This window comes from Lathamus discolor, chromosome 2, assembly GCF_037157495.1.
Source record: "Lathamus discolor isolate bLatDis1 chromosome 2, bLatDis1.hap1, whole genome shotgun sequence".
NCBI classification, from domain to species: domain Eukaryota; kingdom Metazoa; phylum Chordata; class Aves; order Psittaciformes; family Psittacidae; genus Lathamus; species Lathamus discolor.
The window spans coordinates 22,974,324-22,994,628 of NC_088885.1; the positions used below are offsets into that span (position 1 = coordinate 22,974,324).

The following is a 20,305-nucleotide window of genomic DNA, read 5'->3' on the forward strand; positions in this document are numbered from 1 at the left end:
ATGTGCTAAATGCTTTTCCAAAGCCAGACCTCGGTGTCCTGCTCATGGCCCACTGCACATTCTTACGGTCAGCAGAAGTGTTTGCCATTTTTCCTGGATTCAAATGTCTTTCTCTTATTAATCAAGAATATCGTGGACCTCTTGAAGGATGCCATTACAAGCACTCCAGAGGTGTATCTAATCTAGCAGGCTCCTGTCTCTGATTCAGGCTACCATTTTTGTCAAGGGGAGCTGAGACACCAAACGTTGAACACTGACATTGCTTATTATGTGTGGTTACTGTGCTCTGTACTTCGGCAAGCCTGGGGTTAAAAACACCCGGCGGCACACTTTAAAAGACCCAAAACAATCAAGCCCATCAACAATTTATCTACCTGTCCTGGCTTAAACCCAACCACACAGCTTGTTCACTCACTCCCCCACCTTTCTTGCCCTCCCCCTGCTCCTGGAGGGATGGGAAGGAGAATCGAAAGAATGCAACTCCCAAGGGTTGAGACAAGAACAGTCCAGTAAACTAAGGTGTAACACAAATCGCTACTGCTACCACCAACAATAATAATGATAAGGGAAATAACAAGGGAAGAGAATACAACACCCCAGCAGCAGCAGACCAATAACTCCCCCAACCCCACCCAACCGAGCACCAACAGATACCTACTCCAGCCCTGCAGTCCCTAGCCCTTCCGGGTCACTCTCCGTTACATCCTAGGCATGACGTGCGGTGGTATGGAATACCTCTTTGCTCAGTTTGGGTCAGGTGTCCTGTCTCTGCTTCCTCCCAGCTTTCCCTCCTCCTTGGCAGAGCATGAGGCTCAGAAAGTCCTTGGTCAGAGTAAAACATTTGTGTTACCAGCAGTGTTCTCAGGCTGAAAGTCAAAACACAGCGCTGCACCAGCTACTAAGAAGGAGAAAAAAATGACTGCTACTGCTAAACCCAGGATGCTACCTGTTTGTTAACACAATGGAACTTGATCCAAAATAGGGTACAGTGAAAGGATCATATGTATTCAAAAGAATTTCTTTGGACCACACACATAAATGTTAGATGATTCGATTACAGGAGTTGAGATTCTGCACTTAATTTATTCCTGGCCTACTGCAGGTCACATCACGGGCAAACGTTCAGGTCTTTTTGGGGGACAAAGGGAGAGGTTTTTGCTGTGTCATTCTACCCCCTATGTCCTTAAGCAAGTTGAAGAATCCTGTAGCTTTGCTGGGGCTTTGAATCAGGCTGCGCTAATCTGCTGATTTTATTGGGCAAATTGGGTGTTGCAACAATTTAAAATACGTAATAAAGTTGCCTCTCTTTGTCTTGCTACCATTGAGTGCTGCTCATATGGTACATTATGACATATATAATGCCCACGTCTGACCTGACAGCTCATGGCTGTAGGTGCAGCATTGTTTGGCTCTGGGGAAGGAGACTGCAGTGCACTCAGGAGCAGGGAACCCACAGCGAAGCTAGCTGAAAAACAAGCGTAGAGGTGGGGAGGATCAGGTTCATGGCATAAGCAAATACTCTACAAATCATCAAGAGACTAACTGGATGGCCACAAAGAGATTTTTGTCAAGGGTTTTATAACAGCTAAAATCAATTCATTCACTTGATCTATTTTGAACATACTTGGGATGCAGCTAAAGATGTCACAAATGGTTAGAGTTGCCTGGAAACCTTCAAGGTGTCAATTGACCATATTTCTAGGCTCAGGAATGTTACATGGACACTCCACAATTTCACCAGTGATTTCTTTAAAAAACGAATGGAGTCAGAAATCTACAAGGGAATAAAAATACCAGGAGAGTGAAGCTGAGTTGAAGCAGGGTAACTCAAAATCAATATTTTGCTTTTAAACTCTTAAGGGGAGGCCCAGGAGGGCTGCACTCACTTTGTCCTCCTTTCTTATTGTCCTGGGAGGATTGGCTGAGAAGTGACAAGGCTGCTCCGTACTTACTGCAGGACATTCCTCACTAACAAGCCACTTGTTAGAGTATCCGGCTGCTGCCTCCCTGCCCAGCACTAGGCTTTCACTGAGCAGCATCAGACAATGGTCAAGCCAAACTTGAAACCAGAAGTGGAAAAAGGGCTTTTGCCGTACGTATGCATCAAATGCTCCTCTGCCTGTAAGATCAGCTCTGTACATTAAAACAGGTCATCAAATCCCCAGCATCCCCAGCACAACCCCCAGGATCCAGGGGGTAAAATTCAAGCTGAGGTTGCTCTAAAGACCAAACCAGTGGTGAGAGAAAGAAGTGGTCACATAACCGTATCCTTTTATTTTTTATCCACATAACCCTTTTACTCGTGGTTATTTAGCTGTGGCTTTGCCTAAGACATCTGGGAAAAAAGGAGCCAAAAACTTGTTGGTGTTTTTCTAAGCAGAGGTGGACAAAAGGACAAGAAACTTCTGGGGTTCCATTTTCTGTAGTTGTTTACAGTGAAGAAAAATTTGGTCACAAAAGGTTATAAAGGCCTCAGGGTCTCGATTCCCAAAATGCCTTCTTAGGGCCATATGTTCTCAGAGAAAATTGAGCCACCCTGGGGTGTGGTTTTCCCCAGGTGAGAGGCACAGACAGTTCTCAGTGGTCTAACACAGACTTTGGTCAAGCCAAAGATTCTGCACTGAAATATGCAGAATCCATGCCCTCATGTGGTTGTTTGCTGGACTCAACTAGTCAAGAGTGAACTGCCCATTGCTGCACAAGGGTGAATGAAACAGGAGCAGAGTTTTATTTTCTCTTTAAACAGGACTATTTTAGAGGCCAGGTGAAGTTTTAGATGGGTTGTTACAGGCTGCAGTGTACCAGTATAAGCCTGTGCACTCCCCTCACCTCTGCAAGACACAAGTGGCTTGTGGTCCTGCAAGCTCTGATCTTGGCACCACAAAGGGGCTGTATCATGTCACTGCCTCTTCCCTGTCCTGTGAGGCAGCAAACACACCATGAACAGCACTACTGAGGATAACAGGAGGATGACAGGAGGATGACAGCAGGATAACAGAGCACATAAATCCACAAAGTGACCCAGCATCAAGCCTCAAAAACCATTTTATCCAAATCCTAAGGTGACGAGAGCCAAGGGCCTCAGGACTTTCAAAGCTCTGAACCTAAATCCCAATTAAAAAGTGGAGTAAGCCCTCAATCACTACTTCGGGCTCTTTGCAAGCCAATAAAGCAGAATCAGCACAAGGGCAGGGTAGAAGAGTCATGGTCCTTGTCCCTGCTCTGCTTGGTCCATAGGTATGCAGGTCAGTAGGAGCTCTGCCCTTGGGAAATATCTCCAGATACATCTGCTGCAGAAGGTACAAGCATTTGTGGACCTTGGGCCTTGAGATCAACACCAGAGCAGGGTGTGGAGGCTGGGCAGCATCCTGGAGAAGCCAAGTTTCTCATTTCCTTGCCCTGCAGGACAAAGACAGCTACAGAAAAACCCACCGGACTGAGTTCCTACAGACCTTCAGGCGATGTGTAAACTTCTTGGTACACCTGAAGCACAGAGCTATGCAGTCTTTTCGCACCCAAACCCTCCCCAGCTGTGTGTAGCTCAGTTGCCCTGCTGACAAGCCAGGCTGGGTCATGCAATGGAGCAGTCATTTCTCATTTGCCATGTCCTGGGGATGGGGGGGGGTGCCATGGGAGCTAGCTCCTGTCTACAACAAAGAAAATTCAACTCGGAGTGAGGATTTATGCTTTTCTAAAATAAGTGCTGCCCACTGGAGATCCTCAAAGGACCAGCCCAGGCAAGCCCCTCTGACCAGAGCTGCCAGCATCAGTGTCTGCAGGAGGACCTCACTGCTGCCTGGCAGAAAACTTGCACCAGCACACTGCTCTGAGCAGCACAGAGTGATCAGTCTTGCCCTGCTCTTTGTTCTCTTCCATGCACATTTCCACTCATTTTCTAAATGGTGCTTCTTCCCCTGGCTGCATACATCTGTAAAATACCAAATAACCTCAAAGCCTATAAAGTGCTACATAAAGCTTTGTTTTATTTATTCCAGTTTCATGCCTCTGCCAGTGACACTAAAACGGGCAATGCATTGGACTTCAGATATCCCAGAGAGGACAGATGGGTGCACCAGTGCCACCTCATTAAGTCGTTTGTTTAAAGCCCCCCAAACAATCCACTTCCATGCAGATGGAAATCCCAGCCTCCCTGTTTTCACTTAGATGTGGATTGTCCCGCTGCAGATATGTATTGATCTGCTCAGTTCAAAAACTTCAAACCCCTAAAATCCTGGTCTTTGACCCTACCCTAAAAACTAATTTCAGCTATTCTCAGCTGATCTGGAGTTGAAGGAGATCTCTTTTAACTGGAAATACCTTATCTTTAGACAAGTAATCGTTGTTAATTAGACTAGTAAAGAGACATTAGCCTTTGCTTACTTAAATTTTAGCCGCTGGATTAACAGGCAATCCACGATGTCCTTTTAAATGGGGATGTTCTCATGGAATTGGACAATCCCAGCACCAATACCTTCTTCCTGTGAGATCTGAAAAATAAACCTTGCAGCATTGGCTGAGAGTCAATGCTCCTGCACGAAGCACACATTTTCTAAAGCTTGCTTTCTCTGTGCAAAACAGACGTACAGATCCTACAATTAAAAAAATAATAATTAGCAGTAATGGCACAATAATCTGTAAGCAGTTGCTAATACAGGAGTTACCATCTGGAAACAGAAAGGGGTTGTGTTTGTACATGAAGCCTTCCCGCCCTGGCTCTCCTGAAATTCATGTGTAGCAACAATAGGGAGACTCTGCGGTAGTAACAGGGAGAGCTTGATAGAAAACAGAAAAGAAGCAGGCACAAAATTTAATAGCGCAAGAAAAACAATATGTATGTTAAAATATTTTACGCTGCCTAAAGCCCTCAGCTGCCCCACTGCTCACTTGTGGAAGGACAATGATAAGTGTGATAATTGCAAAAATGGTGATAATGCTCTGAGATAAATTGCTGGGGAGGTGGGAAATGGCTTGGAACAGCCCAGGTGAAATACACCCAGATGGGGCTGCCAAACACATTCATGCAACACAGGGAGTCCTTGAAGCACTCCTTGCTTGCAGTGTGGTGTGTATGCCGCTGCCAAAGAGGGGATGGATGGACCTTTGGACTGATCCAGCAATGTGCACACACATGTACCTATATAAAAATGAGGTTTGAACCCACCAAATCATGAGTCTGTGTTAGTCCACTATAGCTTCTCTATATTTAAAATTGCCATCCCCATGTCAAATGGTTCATTGTTGGATTTTTGTGAAACATGGAAAAAAATCCCCAATCTGTCTGCACAGAGGATTTTTCCTCCTCAGCCACTTTTCCTTTGTAACGAAGAAACAATGCATCATAGGTCAAGCTGAAAATTTACTACTTTATGGAAGTTAGCAAACTTGTTGGAGCTCTTCCCATCAAGTTTTTTTCCCATCAAGCTCTTTCACAAACAGTGTCAGTCTTTTTTCATTCTCCTCTCTCTCATATGCACACACACAATTCCTGTGATTAAATCAAGTTAGCAGAAGTACAGTATATTTTCTATGCCATAATAGATTTTAAAAGTGGCTTTTAAATTTCACATGTAACAAAAAACCTGAATGCTATGACTCCCCAGCTAGGATGTACTCTTCAAGAGCAGTCTGTGATTTGAGTTACTGAGGAAAAGCAAAGATTAAGAACACATATAAAGAGATAAAAGGATTTTTTTCCTCTGTCATTAAACCTCTTCTGTGTTTCTAGTAATGTTGCTACCGACTTTGAATGTCCCATCCTAGGTTCGCTAGAAGAAAGATACCAAACGTCTTTTTCTTCACATTTACCACCGTGGCAATTTTGGGTGGTCATGCTTAGGGGATGTCTGGGGAGGGAAAAGCTGGGGGGGGGGGAGTGGGGGGGGGGGCGGAAATCAAAGCTTTAAAGTGCACAGACTGGCAGCTGCAGTCGAGACCTTGACCTGTCACATCACACAGCTCCAGCCAGACAAGATGTGACAAGGAGATTGCACAGCACCCTTGAAGTGGGCACCTGCACCCAGGATCTGCCTCTCACTCTACTTAGGAGCCACTGCAGCATCAGGGTGAGAGCTGGGATGTAATATCAGCCCCCCAGATCCATCAAGTTCATACAGAAGAGAGGCATGTTGGCATTTAAAGGGGATCTGAAGCACGTTTGTTGGTTTTACATGTCTGGCTCCAATTATGATATCCTCACTCGTAACAAGCAATACCTTACTCCAGGGGAAATCTCTTTGATTTTTAATTTCACTTAAGTTGTCACATAGGTGTAAGAGACTAAGACTCAGAAGTTCCTGGAGAGTTAGAGAGTACTGGCATTTGCATTTGAATCTCAGCTGCTGGCTTCAAGTATGACAGAAGAGGGAGGGAGCAGAGTCTCCCCTCTTCCTACTTACACTTCTTGTGTATTTTATTTTAGCAAGAAAGATAATTCTGGAAGAAGAACAAACGCTGGGGTAGGTCCCAATGTTGTAAAGGCTGTTACATTAAAAACTAGCTTAAAATGTGTTCAGGTTTTCTTTTTTTAATTCACGCATTTACTTCTTCCACTGAAAGGCTTTAAAGAAGTGTAGTTACAATTTGTCATGAGTTACAGAACAGATCCCAGGTAGTTTCTGTGTCTATCAGCCAAAGTTCCTGCAGAGCCATTCAGTTTTACCATTTTAGCAAGTACAACTGAAAATTACAGATGGGAACTGGGTGCATATACAAAGTCTCACAACAGCCTGTACCAGTCAGCAATAACATCCAGAAGTCTGCCCTCACTCTGCTTCCTGCTCCACCCAACAGAGCCTTGGATGCAGAGAGAAGTTTTTTTGCTTCTCAAGTTTAACACAAAACCTCGATTTTCTGTTTTAATTCCAGCACTATGTACTTTTGCTCTGACTTGCAGCATGTCCTGCATTCACCCCTACCCTACCTGGGTATCCCTGCACAGGCACTGTTCATACCTCCTGCTGCTCAAAGGCCCAGCCGGTGACCTGGCTGCAGCGGAGCTGTAGGTGGATGGGGTGCCTGTCCGGCTGCCACTGCTGCTTTGTGTCCACCACATTGACCGTGGTGGCTCTGCAGACTGAATACAAAGCAGAGAACAAGGAAATCAGTGCAATTATTGGAGACTAGCATGACTGCATAAATGTTTAAGAGAGTGTGCTTGAATTTGGTGGCCAATTGGCCACCAAAGAAAGAGGGAGAATGGATAAACTCTAACCACACTGCATCACAGGCTGCAATAGCTACAGATAAGAGACTGATTTCTATTCCAGTTTTTCCAGAGGGTAATAAGGATTCACCTGTTTGAAAAGAGATAAGCAGGCTGGACCTTCAACTTTCCCATTTGGGAGCATTACAGTTTAAAGTGAAATGTTTATTGGCCTTAATGAGGTTAATGCAAAAGGGTGTTGGATATTTCCATACCAATTTCTGAACCTCCAAAAAAAAGGTATTGGTGTCTGAAAGCATAGAATGACGCCCAGCAGCAGGTCTCTGGTTTTGAAATACCACTGTTCAGAAAAGTGACATATCAGATGTTTGTTTTTTAAAGTAAAGAGCAAGGAAACTGTCAAAGAAATTAAGAAGCAAATAACTTTAAAAGCTTTTAAGAGTTAAAATGTTGTTCTAGGGTTCTCTCCTACAACCTACCACTAAAAAAAGAATTAGAAATTTACATAGTGGCAGGCAGTGTGAGTGCTTTCTTTCTTAGACAGCGAGATATAACAGGACACAAACACTTCGATGTTACACCATAAACAACTCTGTAAATGCTTAGCCCAAAAACCAAATCTGATCAATTGTTTGACTGTTCCTTAACCATCCACTGCAAAGTATACAGCTATTGTCTTCTGCTAACGGAGCAGGGTGGTACAATAGCAATAATAAAGATAACAGACACAAAACCCACTACGCTATGTGGGTTGTGCACTTGGTCTTGCAAATCAATTTACGCATACCTTGGTTCATTTGAAAGTGATGTAAGGAAGGTGAAGAGACAAAATAACAGACATCTAAAATAAATGGAATTAATCCAGAAAATAGGCTCAATTCCATTTTCTGATCCAGTGCTTGCCTAATTAAAAAATAGCTTGGGGTCACAGTACATATCTTAGTGTATTACATTTGTCTGCACACACATGCAAATGACTTGGGTTCAGTTAAGCACATGCCCAGCTTTAGACCTGCACTTAAGTCCCGTTTATCACAACTAAACACCACTTACAATACTTTGCTGAATCAGGGGCTAGGTTCAGTGTTCCCATGGATAGGCAGCCATATGCCATGTGTGCTGTGGTATACAATGCTTAATATCCCAGGGGAAAATAAATCTTGCAGAAATTGCTCTTCATCAAGCCTTTTATTAGACACTGCTAGATCTGAGTCCCAGGAGAGCATGACTTTCTTGGCTGCAATGGCATGTATACTCCTAGAAAATACAGAAACTGGCCGGGCACACTAAGTACCAGAACTGGTACTAATCCCAACAGCCAGCTAGACTCTTGCTGGCATGTTTATTAACAAACAATGAAGAAAAATACAAATATAAAGAGCATGGATCAACCTTGTTGTGCCACAAGCTCGTCTTTCCTAACTGCCCTCCAATCCCTTCATTTCCTGGCCACAGTTGTCCCCATGTGTTGGGATGCTGCGTAAGAAGCACCAGCTTGCTGCTTAAGTGGGGCTGGCTCCAGTGCCATACTGAGGACAGACTCATGCCGCTACCTTTCCCTCCCCTGCACACCCCAACCTCTCAGCACATATACAGATCACTCATGAATGTATCCGTGAGCTGAAGGCAAACTGGCATGTCCCTGAGGTGGAGAAAGTGGAGCCCACACCATACTACTGCCAGAGCAGGTAAGCAGCAGAGCACATGAAGGGAAAATGCTGCCAGCATCATTGGAGCAGGCTCAAAAGGATGTTTCTGGGTGGGTCACCAGGTAATTAGTGGGAGGAATAACAGCTTTGGCTGCTCAGTGAACCCACCCGAGCACCCCAGGAGGAAGGCTGCTGGGAAGGAAAACTGCTGCACTTTTACATTTCCTCCCTTGCCAGATTTGTTCCCCTCCCATTTTCACCTCTTTCAGATATGCTCTTAATGTTTTGGTGTCTGAGGAAATCAAGGACAAATTAAAATACATCGAACTGATGTACCAACTAATTTTCTGAACAACTTCCTTACTCTCCACCCCGGGAACACTATAATCCTATCTAGGCATTACTATTACTACTTTACACAAGGAACAGCCAGACTTACTCTTAAAAGATGTTGTCCATAATCTGCTTTCCTTGAAATGCCAGGCACTCTCCCCTTACCACTGGTAAACAAGCAGCTGCTGCTGGTGTAGGAAATACTGGATAGAAAATCTGCTGACTGTTGAGACCTAGGTGCTTGTTCCCCCTCAGCATCACCTTTTTCTTTTTTTCCACCTTCTGTAATACAAATGCAGCAAGAGTTTTTGATCCAAGATTTTTCTTGTCATATTCCTCTGTAGCAGCTATGCTGGGTCCTGATGACACGTGTGCACCGGTGCCCTGCGTTCCCAGAGACAAACAGAAACTAGTTTAGTCCATGATGGTTTATTTCTTATCCTAATATTCAAGGAATGATTTGTTTTCCTGCTTTACACCGTCCCTTATCTTTTGCTCCACACAACAGAGTCCCTCTCGCACATTGCAAACGAGGTCAATGTATTGGACAATAGTTTTCTTGCCCCCATATCTCAAATGTGTCTAAAATAAGACATTATAAAATATGAGACTGCTTTATCTCTATAAAACCAGTTTCCTTCAAAATGACAGAAAAGACTTTGCAAAAGAGTAACACATTATATATACTGCAGGAATTTATCAATCTATATCACCAAGGGAGAGGACTAAGACAGACAAGCTCTCTATGTCTAACATGCTATAGTGAGAGAACTGTCGTTGTCTTTGGGTTCTTTTATAAATAAATAAAAAATATAAAAAACCAAGCAATTTTCTCACCTAATTTTCTCGTAGAACTGATAATTAAGTGTTGTTGGATGCATCACCAGCACACATTTGCAATAGTTGATATAGTGCCTCTGCATATTTAGAAGCTAAAAATCTTCTTTCACTGAGTAAAGATACCTGTTTCATGGCCTTTTCTCTCCTTCAAGAGGCCAGCTTTTACTTTTTAAAACTTGTCAAAGTCTTACTTTTTTGAATCTTTCATGTATCCTGGACCTTACTGAAAAGCAATTATTGTGTATATTGTAGAATGAGTCTAAATATATTAACAAAGCTGTACAATGCTACTACATGTACTTTTAAAATATACATTACAAAAACTGGTTCTAATACAGGGTCAAAGTTTGGAAGGACAAAACTCTGCTTGGGGTAGAAGTCCTTACTTCAGCTGTTGGCTTTACCTTCACTGTGTGATGTTTTACACATCCATTAATTTATCTTCTTACATGTGAAGTGATGAAAATACAGCTAAGACAAAACTGGACGTGGAAAAAAAAAATCACCACACATGAAGAAGTATTCGAGGCTTTCCTCACAAGTATATATACCCTCTAAGTGCAGTACATTCTTCACACAGAGGCTCGGCAATATAGTATCACAGAGCCAGAACTTCATGGCCAAGAACTATGCAAAAGGAAAATGAACAGATTAGATACAAATATGAGGAGACTTCATTTAAGATGCACAAGTTGGAGATAAATAGTTGGAATCTTTGACTAAAAGCTTTTGAAAACCTTAGGAATTCAGTGTAGCTAAGTGAACTCTTCTGCTCTTGGCTCTTCCTCTCTCACTGGCCACGGCACTGGGTCCTGAGAACAAATCCCTCCCACTGTGATGTTATGGTGTGTCTGGGACTCACCTCTGACCACACTGACTGACAGGAATAAACAAAAAAACTCCACATCTCTGGAAATCAAGGGCCCCAGGACCCGTGCCAGGGCATCAAGCGCAGTGCTTGCAGGCCCACGCCTTTCACTTTGTTTCACTTATTTTGGTAAAAAACCCTAAAAACCAACCCTCCCAAGAGGTGACATTAAAATAAACAGTGTTTAAAGTGAAACCACGTAATTGTACAGTTTTCTCCAGTATGAAACTTGTTTTAAGTTAAACCATTGAAAGTTCCTTGAGTACATGAAGCTTTGAAGAGTGAGCATTTACTACCCTTGACACTGCAAATTTCTCGTGATAGCCCATAGTAACTCCCACTTCAACTTCTATATCATGCGCACAGTAGCACAGCATTAGCAAAATTGCTGTTGTTTATCACAGTCATCATGTCTAATCAAAACCTGTACACACATACAAAGCTGTGGCTGATGCTGATGTCATGCCCCAAAGTGTTTTTTGCCACCCTGAGTTAGCAAGAGACATTAGAGGAGACATTAGAAGAGGCTCCCTCAAAATTGTCATGTGAAAATAGGGTTTTCTTAGTAAAGTGAACAGGGTAGGACCGAAGTCCTAAGTTAACTCTTCTAACAGGATCAATGCTGCTTGTGCAAACTCTGGTGTCTGCCTACTGCACCATAAGTCCTTGAGAACCTGTTAGCTCCTGCAAGTCCCTCTTGGGTGATTTAGGAGCTTTGTTGTTGTCTGCCTTTATATGGAGGCATTAGAAGAGGTGGGAACTGTGGGCAAAGCTTTGTCACCACAATCTGCAATCTGGAAAATTAAATTGCTATTGAGCCTGCCTTATTTTAATATTCCTGCCCATAGTCAATGATATTTTGAGTAATCCAGCAATTACATACATATATATATGGTTTTCATTTTGGCAAGTAAGCATCAGGGATTGTGAATGGAAGCCCACATCTGCCTGCAAGGACAGAAGCTATCTTGCCAGCAGTGACCTGCATGGACTGAGCATGGGAGCACCTTCCTGCTTGCCCAGCCTTTACCTGTCTCTTGCCTGTTCGCCTGAGCATCACTGTGTGCAAAACCCTGGTAGCAAACCAATACCCACCGGCAATGTATCAAACCCCAGTATTTCCAGGACCAACCATGCCTTCTTTTAAATTCCAGATAACATTTTAAAAGCCATATCTAATGAAAGGCGTGTTATTTTCCCAAGCACTGACAGGCAGCCCCAGCTTTCTCCTTTCTGCGTTTTCCCTTTTTCCTCATCACTGTTGTGTAACAACCCACAAGATACATGACATTTATCACAACAGTTCTCATCCATTCACCTGACAATTAGACATGCCCAGTGGGTGGGCTGTAGGCCATATATTTGTGTTTGTATTTTTGAGTTTCATCATTTCCGTAACCCTTTGTTACCACTGGTATAGCCAAAAGTCAGACATTACTTTCACACAACAGACACATCCACATCAATAAAATACATGATCTTTTCAAAAGATTGAAAAAGGAGCTCGGCCACAAAGTGTCTTTTGTGTGAAGAAAGTGCCTCCATCAGTATTTTCTGCTCAGCTGTTTCATTACAACCAGTAGCACTTACCACCAGAAAAGGTTTATCAACCTCTGCTTCCTCTTGTAAGACAGACATCAGTTGTGGGACAGTGATGAAACCTGCTATTTCTTTGCCTATGGACACCCTTGCAGCAAAACCAGATTGAACTACTGTTTATGAAAACACATACTGACTCCACTTCTAAACAAATTATAATACTCTAGCTTTATTCATACCTGCATAATTTTACTGATTACAACACCATCCCATTGGTATTTGCACATTACCGTCACATCTTCTGAGGTACATTGCACGGGCACACCACGCCTAACTAAATCAGGATAACTAGAATTTAATTAAACAGTTATTTAAGGCAGAATCAAAATGAAATAACACAAATTATGATGGGTTTGTGTCCAGACCTAGTGCCAGTAGAACTACTAGGATTATCAGTCCTGAATTTATTTGCAGAATAAAGAAAAGCAAGTTCTGACTTGCTTAGACATGTCTGCAAACAATGAAACATCATTAATAGTGCAGGAAACTTGTTATATTTCAGTGCATTTAATTTTTGAATACCAAGCTTTGTTTCATGCTTCGCAGTCTCCATAGCTCTGCCATCACCACTAGTTGCAAGAAAGGAGGTTTCGCAGGCAGTGGCATTCCGCTGCAGAGGCTGTAACACCACACTGCCTGGAGGCATGGCGTGTTGATTGAAGCATGGTCTCTATGTGTCATGTGTCAAGGATGATATGTCACCAAATCATTCTTGCATCTCTACACAAGGTGTTGAGATAACACTATCAAATCATGGTCTCATGATTGTTTTTTAGTATCTAATATAATAAATCACTGTAAACTCACTCTGGATTAATGTCTGTGTCATGAACGTGTTTACTAATGCATAACAAAGCTGGGATCAATGCAAGGAAAGCATTTCAAGCACAAATTTACAATGAAGTTGAAACACAGAGCTGACTTTCCCCCTCCAGCACAAATTACAAGCGAGTTTACACTGCATTGTGTAGGGGCAGAGGGCAATATTCATGGTACATTATTAAGAAAACAAAACGTCTCTTTCTTTTTTTCTATTAAGGAACAACTTAATGTTGGCTGTATTGGTTTGTTACTTAAAACTGTTGGATAAATCATGTTGAGAGCAAATGTGACCTCTGGCTTTTCAGTGGACTGGTTACCACATGTACTTACAACTCACACTGGCTGAGCTGGTATCATCCAATTGGACATCTTAAGTTTTCACTCATGTCCCATGATTGGACATGTCTTCCCAGACTCTTCAAGATGGTCCATGACTGTGCCCAGTGCTGGTGCAGCAGATGCAGCAGTGCGTCAACATCCGTGCTCGCAGTAATTCTTACCCTTTCCCACCAGGCTCACGCAGATGGTGTTTCACAGGGGCCCAGGGTTCAGAAAGTCAACAGCAAAAGATGCAATCTGAGGGCAGCATGCTGTTACTTTCAGTTTTGATGCTTTGCATTGCTGCTTTGAATAGCTTTGTGAGCTTAATAAAGTGCTTTTCTTCATCAAATGGCAATATTTATTTCAAAAAAAGGGGTTTGGGGCAGATAGGTTAAATGGTTATTCCCCCCCCCATTTTAACTCCTGTTTCCTGGAGAGATGGAGAAGATGCCTGCTTCTGCATTCATACCTTACCTCTGCACGGGTCATTCCTGATCTGCTGGACATCACAACCTGCTGCACAGGGTCTTCATCCCACTCCTCAACAGGCAGTAACACTGTGGGGTGTTTCATGGGGTCAAGGCATACAAGAGAAAAAAGCCTGATGCAATCCCCTTCCTTCTTCATGCACCCTCTCTGCAGCTGGGCAGTACGTGCTTTTTGTACTGCCATGTGCTGGATCTGACCTGAAGTGTCTGGTATCCTCCTGCCCAGGAGCATTTGTTGGCAGCATGGCCATACACCATGTCAGGCTGCACACAGGTGAGCCAGTGCCTAAGCCTCACACATGCCTTCAGGAAGGTGAGCATTTATGTCTCACTTCAGCCTCACCATGGATATATGTTTGTGCACGTGTGCCTTTTCACAGCCTCACACACAAACAAAAAGTATGGTTATTTCAAGCAGTGATAGTCTCACAAGAAAGTGGTAGACTTGGGACATCAACACTGCAGCTTCAGTTTAGCTATTGGCCTGGGAAACCCCCACCCCTTTGCATCACTATATCCATCTGATCTTGGCAAGCACATCCTGCTCTCCTCTTTGGTCCTGACAGTTGCAGCAAGGCCAGGACAACATACGTAAGCGGGACTGCTGGGAATTATGGCATGCTGGAGGTTGAAGGTGTTACTGGTTCTGCCTTTCTGCACCAACCCCAAAAGCAGGCAGCAGGATGCTGGTGTGCACCTCATCAGCTCCCTGGTTAGAGCCACCGAGGGCAGAGAAAACCAGCTTGCAGAAAAGGGCCGGACTGTGAACTGTGGGTGCAGATGCTGGTCTCCACCTAGAGCTGCTGTGGCCAATGAGCTACCCAGAGCAGCAGAGCAGGGCAGCAGCAGCCTGCGAGACTTCGCACATGGCTGCAGGCAGCTCTCCAAGCCGCTATCTCTCAGCCAAGTGCCATAGCTGGGTCTGGAGCAAGCTTCAGGCTGGTTTAAAACAAGACAATGCAGCAACAACTGAAGGTCCTGGCTAGCAGTGCAGCCACACACTAAGCTATTGCCCAGCCTGACCAGGCTTCCTCACCTGCTGCTGAATGACATGTGGTTGCTCCTGCCACAGCCTTGGTGTCCCCATCTGCAACCCAGGGACCACAAGACCTCCTTTCCTTCGCGAGGCACTGCAAAATGTTTGGACACAAAACTCTAAGACCCAGTGTTACTGCTGTTCAGCTGATGACGCTGAAGGGAAAATGGCAACATCTTGGGACTTGCAGGAAGGACAGAAGAAAAAGAAGAAAACATTTTCATGTGGTCCCACAGAGCAGCAGCACAGATGAACGCATAAATGAAAAAGATCTTCATTTGGAAAGGGTGGGTGCACAGAGGCCAGCAGAGGCAAAGCAGAGGAACTGAGCTGTGACCAACACTGGCAGCCACAACTTCCCCACTCACAGCAAAGCATTGATTATTGAGAGAAGCCATCTGCTAAATGGCCTCAGAAGAATCCAACAAACAACTGAGCTTATACCCAGCTGCCTTTGCCCCCAGCCTGTGCCACAGGACCAGCCAATGGCTGATGGGCCCTGGTGTTGGATGCTTCCGCACTGGGCAAGGGGGATGCAGTGCACAGCCCTGGTTTGTGGGAATCTCCATGATTAGGAATGCTTGTCCAAAGGACTAAGATAACCACTTTAGCTGCTCCTCTCTGACATATCATGGTTTCTTTTTCCAGTACCTGAGCAAACCAAGCACAGAGAGCACCAGAGGCTGTGTGATGTTTTTATCTATTAATCTATCTCTGGGTAAATCAGAGAGAGCAACTAACCTTTTGATTTCCAACATAACCAGCAGCTTGTGAACCAAGACTGCCTGAATCAGATGAGTACAAAACTTTAGCTTCAACCCCCCCACTTTAATTTCCTTCAGCAATTTATCACCTCTTTGCAGCTCACACATACAGAACAACCAGGAAAATTTCTTAACACCCCTTTGGCAAGCCACATGGAAGCAACTGCCACAGTATTTTTTATTAGTGTTTTCAGGGCCCACGGCAAAGCAGACCTAAAAAAACCCACCGTCACCCAAAACCAAACTAAACAAGGGGAAAAAAATAAAGTACCTAACTTCCACAGGCAAGACACATGCAAAGAGCGTGAGAATCCACATGAAAGGGCAAATTAGTTTTTCTTCCAAAGAGAATTATTCTGGAAAACATATTGAGAACAGTGTAATCTCCAGATATCTACTTACACTACCTACATACCCACCCGTGTTTGTATGTGCATGTATTATATATTTATACAAATTATTTTAAACACATTAGAGCAGAGCGTTGCCTGAAGTTTCACACAGAGGCAGGAAAATGGGAAGTAAAATTCACTTCCTGCTCCAAATCCACTGGCACTGCATATTTATTTAATAATTTTTCTCTTCTATTGCTCTCCTTTTCCATTAAACTGACAGCCAGCTTGTATAATTCTAGCACAGATGGATTTGCTCTTGTTATTTCCCATTCATACAGCAACTGATTAATAAGTGAATACTTGGGGCTAGGCATTTTGCTGCTCCATAGCCTACATTCTCATTTTACAGTTGTGTGAAGTGGTGGTAAAATGTTGCCTTACTAATTGGTAGTATTTTACACCCACTAACCAAACTCTTGGAAGGCGTGTTGATGACTACACAGAGTGCAAAAGCAGAAGAATCAGAGCTTAGGGGTTTCACTACCAAGAGAGGTAAAAGCAAGCACAGCTTGCTGGCCTTGCAGTGCTGCAGCCTTACCTTGCAGGAGCTTGTGCCGCTCATTTAGTGCTCTACATGACCTGCTTGCAACCACGTGGACATGCAGCCTTCTCCAGAATAGGGCTGTAGCTATGCCTTCTCTAATTTGCAATTTCATTGACAGATTCCATGGCCAGAGTTTTATATAAAGGCAATGGCTGTTATTCAAGAATCATTTTCCCTCCCCATGTCCAGCGCAAAGGCACAGCTAAGCCACATTAAATACCAGAGACACATCCAGACCAGATATGAGACCACCACATGACAGGCATGTCACTGCCTGCCCTGGGTCTTGTAACCCTTTCACCACTGAGATTCATGCCTTTCATTCCACATGAGTGTGACTAGGTTAATTAAACCCCCAGAATTCACCCTTACCATTCTTAACTGTGCTTTGATGAGATGCATTTCCACAAAGCTACAGTAAAGAGCAACAATTTCATTTCCAACCCATAGGTGAGTAGGCAGCTAGACCACCGAGCACAAATGCCCCACAGTTTCTGACTGCTTGGTGTACCCAGGTCTATATTCAGAGCTTCTTGTGCTGCTGTAAGACTGTGAATTCTCCAAGATGATGAGTGTCTTTCTGTGAGCTGGGCATAGACCAATTGTTATCTGTCATACAGAGAGCATTTAGAAAAAGAGAATTCTGCCCAAATCCTTCCAATTGGTCTTCTCTGAAGTGTTCTGTTACACTACATTTCACATGGGGCAGGTAACAGTCTCTCTTTTCTTTTTCATGCAACATGTCTACAGCAGAGGAGAAAAGCATATTGTGTAGCTGCATTTTGCTCTCTCAGTAGGAGGCAAAATCCTCTCACTTCTTATCTCTGTCCTTGATGGACTTGCAAAGCCCACCGAGAAGCTGACATGCAATCCACTAAGTGCCAACCCTGTCTTCTGCATGGGCAGTAGATATTTGCATGCTTATGGGCAGTGGTGTATTGGCACTGGGGTATTAGCTTGCCCTTTTGGAAATGGGAAATAGAATGGTCTGGTTATGTTTCTTCCTGGGACCACCTACCTATTGGTAGTCCTATGGCATCATTAATGAAGGATCTAAACACTGACAAATTTGCTTACAGAAAAGTTTTATGCCCCATGTGCTTCATACCAGATATGTTTGAGTTTCTGTTGATAATACCAGAGATATTAACATAAATAGAATCACGACGCTTGCATAGTAAACCCTATGTAATCCATAACTGAATATGGTATCAGTCATCATGACTCTCTTGATTTGTCTTATACTACATACAGTATACTTCCAGAAGGAGTTCTTCCATTGCACACAGGATTTCCATGGAGAAGGAGGATTCATCTATTTGATGTTAGGTATCTTAATGAGAATTCTAAGCTTTCTTCATAGCCACGAGAGAGAGGTTAGGTCTCACCCCACCATGAGAAACATGACTGCTCTCCACTGACTGCAGAGACACTCTGAGATACTTGGCTTTCACTTGTCTCTAAACATCTAAGACACAGCTTGATGCTGGAAGCAAAGCTGATCCAAGAGCTGCCAAAACTCCTGCCCCATTCACCCTGTGCAGGGGATCTACCAATCCTGTGGCTGCTGGGGACCCCATCCAGTGCATTCATGTGGGACAGGTTGCAGAAAAGAGGCCTTACCTTTCAGCAGTACCCTGCATGTAGAGGTAAGGACAAACTGTGCCCTAGCACTTAGATGAAAGTAATTTTACCTTTACTTCTACTTTCCTGCTCTATGTAATTACTCTTAAATATCCTTAAGATCTGCTTCTTCTGTTTTCTTCTCCTGTGTCTAGCCTATCCCTTTATTTCCCCCTTCCCTTCCTGCTTCTTTTCTGCAGTTTTTCTTCCCTCAACCTACAGCAGTGTATTAGGAAGACAGCCAAATAAACATTCTTACATGTGGGATAGGGCATAGCTCTTAACCACACATCGCCCTGGAAATGGTCTCACAGCAAACTTTTACCTATACTGAAATCTAAAATCCAACTAGAATTTAAACAAATCAGAAAGCAGTTGGCTATGCTATGGCTGAAAGCAGCAAACCGCCTTACTGACATTAAAAAAAAAAAAGTTTAAACTTTCAAAAGTGTTTCTAATTTGAATATTTTAAAAGGAGACTCTGATCCAATTTTTAGACCATTTCTGAACAACACTATACCCATCCCAAAACAAAGACCAAGGCCCTGCACTGGGCTTAGGAATGGGGTTGAAGCACAGTTTGTTGAGATTGAGGAAGTCTTCCAGGAAAGGATCCATACAGGCTTTCCCTGGTCTCATATCCTTTCCCTAGGCATCTGCTGCTGGGAAGAAGGGAGAGTGGCCTGGATGGAGCTTTGGTCTGGGGCAGAGGGTGTATCATGTTACCAGCACTTCCAAGAAACACCTACACCAGAATCTCCATCAGCATCTACCATGAGTGAAAAGGTTGTTCTTTGGAGAAATAAAATAATTGAAAATTCCACATAGAGTGTTTTTTGCAGCTAAGACTATGTGGAAAATGCTAAATGAAATGACTTAACCAAGTCAGTAATTCACACCATTATTCTAATTCAAATAATTATGTAGCTCAGAAATCAGGTCATAGGCCCTTATTTATTTAACAAAGAACTCTTAATTTTGTTTACTTTGGTCTTCACTCCAGCCTGATCTCAGAACAACTTATATCTGAGTTTAGAGTGAAAAATTAAACAATGCAATTTTGCTGCAAGGCAAATAGAGTAAATAACCCTCTGGGGAAAGCCCAGTGAGAGATTTGAGCCTATCTGCCCAGGGAAAAGGGATGCTGCCATGTGGCCAAGTGGCAGTGGTCATGAGATGAGGTATGGGGAGGCAGGCAGCAGTCCTCAGCACCTCCCTGCACTGAGACCATACCCATCTCTGGGTTGGCGGGGAGGGCCACTGGGACTGACACTACTTTGGGAACAGACAACTCCTTACAACCACCCATGGATATTCATGCAAAAATGCCTTATAATGGAAAACTCAGTGGTCCTGCAAAGAGTGGATAAAACTAGGCTGGAAGGAGAAATCCAGGCAACATTGGCCAGTGTACCTATGCCCCATCATGTGAAGAGCTGCTTCTGCCTATACCACCAGGCTTTTGACAGTGCAGCTTACACACATACCCCAAACTAGGCAAGCTATGCTGGTCAAAGCTTTTACTTTCCCCTTAGTGTAACTGCATACACAAAGGGGTTTTGCTAGTATAGAAATGTTCTAAAAAAAAAAAAAAAAAAAAAAAGAAATCACACTTCCAATCAAGAGTATTTTTCTGGTAAGAGTTGCTGGAGTGTGATCTTAAAGCACTTTACACTTGTGATTCTCCTCTGTCATGCTCTTACCACACCACAGCACTGCAGGAATCAGGAGCACTCACACAACATCAGTAGGTAATCTTCCCTGGTCACAGCATGTGCCCAAAGTGTATATTAAATACCCATCAGCATTTGGCATGAGAAACTATTCATCATCCCACTGTCAACCTAAGACATTTCAAGCC

General features: G+C 43.5%; 1 long non-coding RNA gene across 1 annotated transcript in view; it reads right to left on the reverse strand.

Annotated features, from left to right (window-relative positions):
- Positions 1–2,095: 2,095 nt before the first annotated feature.
- Positions 2,096–20,305, reverse strand: part of LOC136009138 (uncharacterized) — a 39,436-nt gene continuing 21,226 nt past the window's right edge. Inside the window, exons 2-4 of the long non-coding RNA XR_010610353.1 lie at positions 9,251–9,528; positions 4,381–4,487; positions 2,096–3,399 (exon numbers count right to left, since the gene is read on the reverse strand). This is a non-coding gene — a long non-coding RNA (uncharacterized LOC136009138). The remainder of the gene's footprint in view (positions 3,400–4,380; positions 4,488–9,250; positions 9,529–20,305) is intronic.